The following is a 12,713-nucleotide window of genomic DNA, read 5'->3' as shown; positions in this document are numbered from 1 at the left end:
CTATGTGTCCCCTTTCACCCAGGTTCTCAGTTTAAAACACCCTTGACTGGACTATAGCTCCCTCATCAAATACACATAAACACAAGTGGCCTCTTCTCCCTTTAACAAAACTAACTAGGGTTTGCTTTATTCTTGAGCTTGATAGGATCACTAAATGTCTGTTGAAGGGTACAGGAGAGAAATTGGCATATATGGGGACATGGAACCATATATCTTAGGCGACTGATGACCTCCAATCACAGTCTGTAATTTTATCAAGTACAATCCTTGATATTGTTGTGCCCAATTCATGAGACCCCAAAAGACCACCAAGACCCAAGTCCTTTGCAAAACACATGAGGATCTTTTTATTGCAAGTTCCAGCTGGGGTTCACACCCTCACCAATGCAGCAGTTGAGAGTAGAGCCTGAACCTCAGGGTAGGTGGGTGATTTCTAGATCCCAGTTCCTCCCAGCATACCCAAAGCAGGGGAATTCCAGCCTGGCAAGCTTCTATTGGTTGAAACACAAAAGGGGATGTTGCATTTTGAACTGATTGGCTGTGGGAAGGTGCCAAAACCATAAACCGGTCTGGCTTCCTTTGTTTGGCTGTCCCTAGGGGAGAGGTGCGATCTGAGTTGGTTTCCTAGCAACTGTATCTCTAGTGAGCAGGAAAAGAATGTGATAAGGCTGGTTCCTCCCTGCAGTTGGCTGGACATGTCTTGACCTGTCTGGCCTTTGTTCAGGCTTGTACTTTAAACTTTAATCCAATAACCCAAAAACTAATTTTTAATTCTTTGGTCTCTCAACAGAATTTCTCTTCCAACATTTACATGTCTATTGTCCTATGGTGCCTCCAGGATCTAACACCTATAGTGACCACAGTGCTCTATCAATGCTGGCTCTTGGAAATATTGTAAAATCTAGGTTGTTATCCATAGGAGACAGCTTTTAATTTTCATACACACACACACACACACACACACACACACACACACTACATAATCTCATAGGCAATGGTGTACATTTATAGCCTGCATAAGACCCACACTAGCTACATAGCCTACATAAGACCCACACTAGCTGATGGCCATTCATGGACATCAGCTGGTATGTGATATATGAGTGGTTCAAACTAAGGTAAGCTTATGTGTGTGAAATGCACACTGGTTTGTAAAGACTTGGCACAATAAGTTTAAGTAGTTCATTAGTCGTTTTATATCAGTTATTAATTGGACATGATACATTAAACATGAGAATAAATCTTATCTAAGTTTTTCATCTTTACTATAGCTGCTAAAACTCCAATCCCATGTATGGCCTGACTGTGTGGCTCATGCTGTATTTCTATTACATATGATCATATTCCATAGTCACTTCTATACCCCAATAGTCATTTATTTCAAATATCAGTAACCCTTCCCTCTAAGAGCTAGGCACCAGATGTGTTATGGGCTTGTGTGAAAGAAGTCAGAAAAGCTCAAGAATTAATGCCTGAGGAGCAACACTCGGCAAATAATAAGAGGAAGTTCAGAAATAACACCCTCCTCCCATGTCCTTGTTCACTGCTGACACCCTCCTCCCATGTCCATGTTCACTGATGACATCCTCCATGTACTGAGATTATAAGCATGAGCTCTCATGCCCAGCCAACCAGTACTTTGGTCTATTTAAAATCATCAATATTTTTTTTAAGATTTTTATAAAAACTCTTTACTGATTCTTTGTGAAGTTCACATCATGCACCTCAATCCCACTCATCTTCTTGTTCCTTTCTACACACCCTCCCCCAACAAAAAAGTAAAATAAAATAAATAAACTAAAAGTAAAAAACAAAACATAAAGACTATCTCATCATAGATGCTGTAGTATGTCACAGGGTGTCTCATAGTGTGTCTCACAGAATACCCTTTTGTCCACACATTTTTACTTGCCAATGTTCATTTCAATGAGTCATTAGTCAAGCCCTCTGGCTTCTGCTACACCATCAATACTGGATCCTCCTCAGGAGTCCTCTAGGTTATTCTTTTGTTGTCCTGTGTCATGGAGATCTTTCAGCTTTAGATCTATAATACCTTCCCTTTCAAGTGCTCCAGCAGTTCATAGATGAGGTAGATGTTGGGGTGGGCCAACTCAAAGTCCTAGATCCAAGCCTGAGTGGCAGCTGAGTTTGTCAACCCACCAGCTCTCTTATACCCACCCACTAGGGTGAGCTCTCCAGCACAGCCCCAGCCAGCTCACCCAATGCTACAGCAAGCAAGGGGCAGGGTCAGCTCCCTTGTTTTCATGCCTTCAGGCCAGCTCACCTGAGCCCACACCACCAGAGCCAGCTCTACTGTGCTACACAGGCAAGGCGCAGGGCCTACTCTCCAAACTACCATAGCCAGTGAGGGGCAGGGACAGCTTTGCAGAGTCCTTGGGCATCAACATGGTTCCAAGCAGCAGCCAGAACCAGGGACATCTACATGGCCTTTGGTAGTAATATGAGCCATGAACATTAGCATAGACCCCTGTTGCTGTATGGCCATGGACCAGAACATAACCATCAGGGCAGCATGGGCTGGACTTCACCATGGCCTCAAGTATCAGGGCAGGCTACTCACAGCAGGCTCTTTCTCTCCACCCTCAAATCTCCAGTTCCACCTCTCTTCATAATGCTCAAACTGTCCCACTTCTCTCCCATCTGTCCACTGCATACTTGCACATTGTACTGGATCCTTCTGTAGGTGGGCTACACAGCTGGTGGCCTCTGGGTGCCCTCCTCCCACCTATGCCTCATGCTGTGGCTGTAGGCAGGTGTCTTTTTCATTAAAATAATCAATATTAAAGAAGTTAAAAAAAAAAGTAAAAACTTGAATCAGGTCACAGTTAATAATCAGGAAAGCAAATATGTAAGCCTTGGTCTTCCTGAACCCAAATCCCTTTCTTTGATTCCTGTCCTGTGGGTTCTCTGTTCTCTGTTCTCATTAGTATCATCTGCCTGTGGTGGGCAGTTGGCAACTAATTTATCTGAGGAAGGCCCATATAATGAACAAGGAGACCAAGAAGCACTCCTACACATAGTGGACTGCTGTAGGTGACATCTCAGAGGGCCCAACCCAGGGCCTTCTCCCCATGAGTGTGCCTTTAATTTATGGACCCACTTTTAAGTGTGTGTGTGTGTGTGAGAGAGAGAGAGAGAGAGAGAGAGAGACAGAGAGAGAGACAGAGAGAGAGACAGAGAGAGACAGAGAGAGAGAGAGAGAGACAGACAGACACACACACACAGAGAAAGAAAGAATATCTTTCCAAGATTAAGTTCTAAAATCTTTACGGTTTCCATCTTAAATGGTCTCTGGATTGCTTTCCCTCCCTTTCAGTTCACAGACTAAATTAGTCTCTCTTCCCTGAAAGACCTAATTCCCTATCCAAAGATACTTGAAGGAAAGACTTCTAAGGTGGTAATCAAGAATAAATGAGGTTATTAAGGTGAGACTCTGATTGCTTGTAAGAGAAAGAGGCTATGCAAAGCAACTCAATGGTATGAAGCTTTGGGTTTGAGTCACAAAACTGCCAAAAGTTTAATAATAATAATTAGAATAACATATCAGAGAGATCTGTCTTTCTCACCATTCCCACACCAAGCAAAGGCAAGATAAGGGTACAGTTGAAAAGTAGTAATCTATACAGTAGGCATATAGCTCTCACTACACATCAAAGTCACTGGTGTCTTGATTTTTGTACTTCTCGATGTTGACTCATTAAGCTAAGTATCCTATAGCACTTCCTTACAGCAGCCAATGTTCCTTACTTGTCTTGTCACTGTGACCAAATGCCAGCCAAGAAGCCATGTAAAAGAGGCTTGCTTTAGTTCTTGGTTTGAGGTTTTAGTCTGTATTGGTGGGGAAAACATACAGCAGAAGCATCTCCAGCCTTCACATTTGGGAAGATTAGGAATCAGAGAAAGGAGAATCTTTCTTCTTTTTCTCTTTTTACATAGTCAGAGGCCCTAGTCCTTGAAATAATGCCACCCACCCTCAGAGCAGATCTCTTCCTGTAGTTAATCCAACACACCCAGTGGCATTACCCACTGGTCATCTCATAATCCAATCATGTGACATTTGAGCCATCACACAGCACCAGCTAATACACCATGTCAAAATATAACCTACACAGAGGCCCTGTGACCAGAGACCAGAGCATTTCAGGCAGCAGTAGATCAAGTTTGGAAGCTCCTTTGATTGGACACCAGTCTCAGCTAACTAAAAGGAACACTTCCTCCCTGTAACAGACTGAGGCAGAGACACCCCAGCTGCAAGATGTTAAACATTTATTGTAAGATGTTAAATTTTGCTGGTAATTGTTTTATAACATTAGATAGCTAAAACATTGAGCTGAAACACTAAAAGTAAGTAGGTGGGCAAATCAAGTAATGAGGACCATCTTCAAATACACAAACACTTAAAAAACAAAAAGCAGGTGTCAGATAATTCTAGGATGAAACTAGTGAAATAGACATTTTGAAAAGGCAAAAAGTGGCTGGTGAGATGGCACGGTATGTAAGAATGCTTGCTACATACATCTGATATCCTGAGTTCAATCCTAAAACGCAGGTAAAGATGGAAGGAGAGAACTGATTCCACAAAGTTGTCCTCTGCCATGACACATAACCATGTGGCATGCATGTCTACCCACATCTCTCTCTTCCCTCCCACAAACAAATAAACACTAAAAAAATATTGTTTTAGCCTTGTGGTGAGTCACATGGAAGCTCTCTAAATCCTAAAGCTAGAGATTCTAGGCTTGACTGAGCTTCTACACGGTGAGGGTAAAAAATTTAATCCCCATTGTCTACAACCAGTAAGTATTATGGTGTTTTTGTTTATTTGTTTGTTTTGTTTGTTTGGGTTTTTTTGGCTTACAAAGAAGAGAAGAAAATACCACTGGAGAAGTGAGGCAAGATGAGGAGGTCAGAGAATAAAGAATGTGGGCAACTGATATAGTCTAGGTCTCTGAAGCACTTCTCCCAGATATGAAGGAATTCGAGCATCCATTTACTTACACTTGCCAGTCACTGCTAGGGAAAACATTCATTTTCTAGCACCTTTCCCTTTGAAGACATACAGATGCCAGGAGTGTGCCTACATATAATGCCAAGGGGCCAAGAGTGTGACCAGAGCATCTGCCATATACTGGCCTCCTCATATAGCATATAACCATTTAGTCAACAACTACACACAATCTCACTCAATGCAACCATTGAAAACTATTATGAAGATATATTGAAATGAAGAGGAGCAAAGCTGGACTTTTGGCTCCATTTTTGGGTTCTTTTATCAGCCTCCCTACACCACCCCTATCCTTTCCAAACTCCCCCCACCCAACTATCTAGGGGATAAGAGAGAAAGGTTAGAGGGGAAAGCAGGTGCTGATATTGTTAGACTGCTTCCTGCTGATTAGGGGCATCAAGTTTCCTGGGGTGAGTTTGATCTTCATTGTCAGGATATTTCCAAACAATAGCAGCAGTAGCAGTAGCCACCAGCAACAGCAGCAGGAGCAAATAGCAACAGGGGGAGTAGCCAGCTCAGGCCCTCTAGGGGCTCTGATATTTATACCCTCTCCAGAGTCCCTAGAATTCCTAAGGTAAACTATCCTCAGCTGGCAAAATCATACCCCTGCCTGAGCACAAGAGAAATCATAGTTAGTTGCTGTGGACAATCTTACACTTGGGAGTAAAACAAAAACACATTCACATAACATTTCTATGTTTTTAAAGAAACCAAGAATTCTCACTACAGAGGAGATCTGAAGTTCTTCAGTTCAAATGCACTAGTCATCAGTGTCATTTTGATATATATATATATATATATATATATATATATATATATATATATTATAATTTATCCTTCTCAGAACTCTGGTCACATCGATGGCTAAGCTAAGCTAATAGTAGCTTTGAAGCTAAAGAGCATACAGTTAGATCCACTGTTAGTTCATTGGTCAATTCATTAGCTATTTAGAACTATTAGGTACTAGATCTCTTATTTAGAAAGGGAAAGAGATTTTCCTTAATCGCAGGCTTCATGTTAGTTGCCTGTGTCTTATGAGGAATAACTGGATAGAAAGATATAAAGTTTATGTAAGGTCAGAGGATATGAAAGTTTAAGTTATGAGGATATAAAAAAGTTGTTTAAGGGTCTAGGAAAATGTTTCAAAGTTGGTAAATTCAAGAAATATTAGAGGGTCTAAATAGATATTTTAAGGTATGTTAATATAAATTGTAATGCTATATGAAAACAATTTAGGGCATATTGAAAATGGGAGATATTTGAGATTTCTCCCCCTCTCTGCTATTGTTGTGCTTATGTTGTTATAAGATTTCAGAAGTTCAGAGTCACAACATTGATCAATAATAGAGTTCTGATAAGCTGATAGAGTACTGACTGCTTATTGCCTAGTCACAAGCTTGAGATTTTAATTTACTTTTGGTTATCTTCTGGAGATAGACTTAAAGGTATTTCTCATCATGCTAAAAATATCTATCTAATGTGTATATCTAACCCAAAAGCCATAGCTTTTACTAAGTCCTAATGGCATGAGTCTACTCCTGCTATCTTGTAGACACCTGTTAACTGCTTTTTCTAGAGTATGGATCTCAATACAATGGTGATACTAATATGAGTATCAGGAAACAAAAATGTCATGGGACCTGGATCTGTCATAGCTCAAATGGTCCCCAGATGACTTTTTCCCTTGGTCTTGGGATTCCTCACTTTTCCCATTTATAAGACAAATTTTTAACTTCTGTCTCTAGTCTGAATTTGTCTCAGCAGATTTTTACCTAGCTGACAGAATCTACACAGGGATCAGCTATGGATTGCAAGCTGAAATCTGGATTTGCTCGAAGCTGACATAATTCTTCCCTGCCTCTTCAACTGGATCAACTAACCAGAAGCTTCTGAGGGCTACCCCATTGCCCAGCCTTTGGCAGGCATATCAGCCTTCCTAGCCCCTGATGCCAACAATCCTATTGTCAGCATCAAAGCAGCTCCAGAAAAAGAGACCTCCTCTCATAATCCCACCTAATAGGCTGAAATGATAGATCAAGAAGGTCTCCTCAACATAAGGTTACATAGTCTGAACATGTCTCAAGGATTTAAGATAGTATCCTCTTAATTAGGGGGGGAATGAGAGATCCAAAGTTTAAAATTAGAGGCTTAGGGTAGCAGGACTAATGTCCTGGATAAAAGTTTAGACAAAGGACCAGGTTAATTGAGACATGTCTGTCCTGATGCAGGGAGTAATCAGGCTTGCAGCACTCCCTGCACTTAAGAGATACTGTTTCCTGGCAACTCACCCAGATGCCCCCTAGCTTGTGACCATAGAGTGTGCTAATTGCTCTTCTTCCCTAGCAACAGCTAATCAGAACAGTCCAGGCATTGCTCATGATCAATACCCTCCATATGGCCAAGCCAGAACCATTTTATGGTCTTGGTGTCTAAAATAGATCCCCTACCCAAGGCTTGGAGCCCTTGCTTGTGATATTTCCCTTTAAAAACCTTGTTCCCCTAGACCTCGGGGCCACATTCCTCTCCTGCTGCACCAGAGAGCTCTGCAACCCAAGTTCGAGCTTGTATTGAATAAACCCTCATGTGTTTTGCAATAGACTGGACTCCTGGTGGTCTTTTGAGGTCTCGTGACCTAGGCACAACATTACAGTAGAAAATTTCATCAGCTTTGTTTTAACTTTGATAAAGAAAGCTTGCATATGATATTCATATATAAAGAACAAGCTCTTTTTAAAGAAACTGATATGGTTACAATGTGCCTATCATATTTGCTAACTTTCATATAAATTGTTGATGGGTTTATTTTGCCTGCTGAATTGGTATCTTACTTTACCACACTTATAGGAAGTGATATGTGGGATCTGGGGATGTAGATCAGTTGGTAGACTGCATGCCACCACACAGACAGCTATAAATTCAGTCCCTCCATAGAAACAGACACAGTGCTACACACCTGTAGTCCCAGGAAGTTGGGATAGGAGAAACAAGGGTTCAGTCAGGCTGGCTTGAGCTACATGAGACCCCACCTAAAAATAAAAGAGTAATTTATTTGGTGTATCTGTGGAAGGCTTGCATATGTCAAGCTCAGTATTTTGTTATATATTGAATAGAAATGGACTTATTTCTTCTCATTTTTCTCTCTTTAAATGTATCTCAATTTTATCTGGCCTTTGCCGCTGTGCTCACTGATCTGTCCATTTCTCTACCACTGTGATTGTTACATACTTGCGAAATTTGAAATAAGTGATGCAAAGGACAAGTGGGCTGAAAAAGAAGAAGTTTTAAAGACATATAATCAAAGGGTCACTGGCACACACATGTTCCTGTGTACACACCGGCAGCAAGCACATCACTCCTTAAAGGTTTACCATTTATTGTCTAAGGCTTTTGTGGGAAAGGCTGTTCTAGAATAGCAACTCTGAACTACATGTAAAGACCACAGATTTTTTTTTCTTAACTTTGTGGTGCTGGAACCATGCTGGTGTTTGTTTTAACTCCTGATTTGAGTCAGAGGCCTTTTAATGGATGCCTAGTACAATATAAGCAAGTCTGTTTCTTTAAATGGTGAGGATAGTTTGATGAGGTGACTCTTCCTATACAAAGGATTGTAGGGGGAAATTCAGTATCACTTGAAAGTAAGCATTATTGCACTTAGAACAAAAACCTAGCAATGCCTTTAAGTATTGAGAAACTTACTCCATAGACATTATACAAATACCTACCTCTTGGTATTTTCTTTCACATTCCATTGTTTCAATAACATTAAAAAACTAGTGATACTTTGAGGCATAGAAAACCACATTTTTAGTGTTCCTTTATCCAGGTTTTTTTTTTTCTGTGATTTTTTTCTTTAATTAAAGCTGTTATTGTAAGACATATAGTCAGAATAGTAAAGTGTCACATTCAAGTTATTCAAAACAAACTTTGAACTTCAAAAAAGTAAGGTTGATAATGCATCTGGGGAGACAGTTAAGTTGTAAAGTACTTACTCTTTTTGCAAGCATGATGACTTGCATTCAGGTCCCCCAGTACCCATGTGAAACGCTGGGTGCCTGAGAACATGTCTGTAAATTGGTTCTGGGGAGGTGGAGACAGATGTTTGCCTGGACCTCATTGTAGCTGCATAAGTGAGCACCAGGGTCTGTGAGAGACACTGGGTCAAAATATGAAGTACAGAGCTACTGAAGAAGATACCTAACACTTACCTCTGGACTCACAAGAGTGTGCAAAAACATACATCCATACAAACAAGAACATATATACACAACATATGCACACAAAGCAAGACAGATAAAATGGAAAAATGGCAGTTAGCATCTTTATATTGTGAAAGCATACCCTCAATTAATTAATAAATGAGTCAGTGGTTGGAAGCATCCCAGCCATATTTTATGAGTTTGCTTCTGGAAACCACAGAACTAGAGATAAACCTGAACTGATGAAAGATGGCTAAAGAAACCAGGCAAATTTAACTGGTTAAAATTGACAAAAATAAAGCACTTATCTGAGAAATGAACACTTTATTTTGTAAGTGTCTCAAGGTGGATAAAAACATCTTTATTTATCAAGTTAAAAGATGTGTAAACCACAAAAGTTGGCAGCACTATTATCACAATTCTCCAAATTACCTGTACATAAGCAGGTTATAGTAGCTTAAGCCTTTAGTCCCAGCGCTTAGAAGGCAAGAGCAGGCAGGTTTATGTAAGACTTGGAGAGTTCCAAAACAACCAGGGAAACATAGAAGATCCTGTTTCAATAATAATAATAATAATAATGGCAATAAAGCTACCTATGTACAATATGCTTTGATGGCCAGAAGTATTTACTTGTGAGATTTTTGTTTAGTTTCCCTGGAGTCTCCAACAGACTGACAGTGCTGAAAATATATCTGTTCTCCTATATTATTGTTAAAGGAAGAAACCAGACAAGGATTTCTAAGGCCCATCTCTAAGCCACCATCCCAGTCCCAGTAGGGTATAAAACAGGAAGGCCACTTGAGAGGGCAGAGAGACTATTTATAGAAGGAAAGAGCAGCAAAGAAATATTGGCAGTGAGGGAGAGCCAATCAACCACCAAACTGGACATAGCCTGTCCAGTTGCCTCAGTGGCAACCCCAGAGCAGCAGGAATCAGTTCTAGGAGTTCCACAAGCAGAGTCGGGAACAAGCAGAGAAAAGTGGAATGGTTCAGAGGCTAAGTCTAAGTCTGTAATTCCTAATGTTCCTCCTTCTGCATACAGTCGTTTTTGTTAAGACAGACAAAATCAAGTTAGTAAAGAAAACAAAGAAGGAAGATGAGGAAGCAGAGGAGACAAAGTTCACTGCTGTCCTATGTGTGAGCCTCTCAAGGGACAGGGAGACAGCAGTCCAACATACTCACTGGTAATGAGCCATCTGGAAGACTCAGTTGCTCTTTACGTAGATTTTATATCCATCAGACCTTGTCTGTTAATCTATTCACTAAACATGAGGTTCCCTAACCAGTAAATATAAGAAGCATTCTGGTTTTCTGGTTTCCATATCCAAAACTAGAGAGGAAGACATTGCATTTCAGTTTTCTAAAAGTAAATGAGGTATCCCAGCCCAGTTAGTTACTAGGAATGTACGTATAAAGTCAAGGACACCCATCACTATGCTCTGAAACAATCTGCCAGCCTGCACTTACACTCTGGGCTTGCATGGCAGTGGTCACCAGTAGGCTCCCAGGAGCCATTAATCAATTTTTTTTTTCACAGAGCTAGAGGGAATTCTGTTTGGGGAGTTGCTAAGCAGTGTTGTCCTGATAGTCTTCAGTTCCTATTTGCTAGGGTTGTGAGCTGCCCATTCATTGTTGATGGAGCAAGAACTCTGCCCAGACAACAGTTGCATCAATTCAATCTGATAATGCCTATTGCCAAAGATTTTGCAAGAGGAAAAAAGGAGAAAATACTGTTACATTGGCTTTTCATTTCCCTTGGCCATGATGATTTTATTTATAAAACTCTAATATAGATTTAAAGATGGTCAAATAATGACCTTATTCTGAAGAGTTAATGCCACCAAGTCAGCACTGTGGAAAGCTACAAGGAGGCAAATATGGCCTCTGGATGATCCTAACTATGTTCAGCCCAAGACAATACCAGTGCCACCCTGGTCTGCATTTGCTAATAGCAGAACATACTCTGAGTGGCTAGTACTATTTGTTTGGGATGATATGTGTTTGTTTGTTTGTTTGTTTGTTTGTTTTTATCCTGTGGCTATGATAAAATACATTGACAAAGACAACTTGAGGGAGAAAGGGCTTATTCTAGCTTACACTTCAATGGTATAGTCCATCTTGGTGGGAAAATCAAGGCAGCAAGCCCTCAAAGCAGCCAGTCATATCACATCTACAGTCAGAAGACAGAGAGTAGTAAGTTTGCTTTCTCCTTTGTGTTCAGTTCAGGAGTCTAAACCCAGATAATGGTGCTACCTTCTGGTTCTTCCCACCTCAGTTAATTCACAATAATAATGTCACAAAGGCATGGCTAGCGGGGCTTGTCTCTCAGGTGATTCTACCCATTTAACAATGAACATTTCCATTACTGGTAGTAACAAGTAAAAAACTACAACAAAACTAAAGTATGCCCCTGGCAATGGGCAAAGAGACACCTTGTTGGCAGTGGTATTCCTATGTCAGCCGGAGACAGAGCAGGTGGCAGTCCTCTGCTCAGCCTAGCTTGGTGCTTGACTTAGTGGCCAAAGATATTTTATGCCTAGGACACATAAAAATCAAATCAAATCAAATCAAGGCAGGACAGCACAGGAGGAGAAAGACAGTGAGAGACCTGCATTCCACCATGCAGGTAATGGTGCTGACAGGGACTCTATAGAGTCCTGCTCCATGGTATGGGTGGGTCATAGACATACAGAACCTTGTCTGTAACCACACAGCACAGCAATGGAGGGGGAAGACAGTTGGAGAGCTGCAGACCTCCATGCCATCTACAGGCCTGCTCTCCCGCACATGGTACAGGCTTGCCACCAAGCCACTAATAGATGTCACCCAGGGTCCCACAAGGCATGTGGCCAGCCTGAAGCAGGAGCCAGCACAATGAGCAAGTATGTGGTGGACAGCTAAGAGAGAAAGGGAATTGGAGCAACTTGAGCATTATGAGGAGAGACGGAACTGGAGACTCGAGGATGGAGAGGAATAGTCTGCTCTGAATGGCCATCCCTACAAGTTGGTACCATGGTGAGGTCCCAGCCTGAGCTGCCACTGAGGGCCATGTCTGGGTCTGTGGCTACACAGCAGCAAGGGTTGGTGTCAATATGCTTGGCTCATATTACCACTAGAGAACATGAGGATGTTTCTGGTCCAGGCAGCCACTGGGGACCACGTAGATGTCCCCAGTGGACTGAGGCACTCTGAAGAGCTGGCTCCACCTCTCAGTGATAACAGTGCTTGGGAGAGCAGACTGTGTGCCTTGCCTGGGCTGCCCATTGGAGTTGGCCCTGGCAGTGAGGGTGTAGGTGAGCTTGCCCAGGTCTGTTAGTATGGGAGAACTAACTCTGGCAGTTTAGAAAGCTTCCCACAGGGTCAGAAGCATGACAGAGCTAGCCTTACCCCTTACCACTTGCAGCACTTAGAAGAGTGGGCCCTGCATCTTGCCTGGACAGTACAGGAGAGCTGACCCAGTGGTGGGGGTACAAGTAAATCAGCCCCAAAGG

At 41.6% G+C, this 12,713-nt stretch overlaps 1 non-coding gene across 1 annotated transcript; it reads left to right on the top strand.

Moving 5' to 3' along the window:
- The first annotated feature begins 11,627 nt into the window (after positions 1 to 11,627).
- On the top strand, positions 11,628 to 11,771 carry LOC132656684 (small nucleolar RNA SNORA48). The gene has a single exon (XR_009594399.1). It is a non-coding gene; the product is annotated as a small nucleolar RNA SNORA48 (small nucleolar RNA).
- The last annotated feature ends 942 nt before the right edge of the window (positions 11,772 to 12,713 follow it).

Source organism: Meriones unguiculatus, chromosome 9 (assembly GCF_030254825.1).
Source record: "Meriones unguiculatus strain TT.TT164.6M chromosome 9, Bangor_MerUng_6.1, whole genome shotgun sequence".
Lineage (NCBI taxonomy): Eukaryota > Metazoa > Chordata > Mammalia > Rodentia > Muridae > Meriones > Meriones unguiculatus.
Note: the sequence above shows the minus strand (reverse complement) of the source record. Positions and strands in the feature narration are given on the sequence as shown.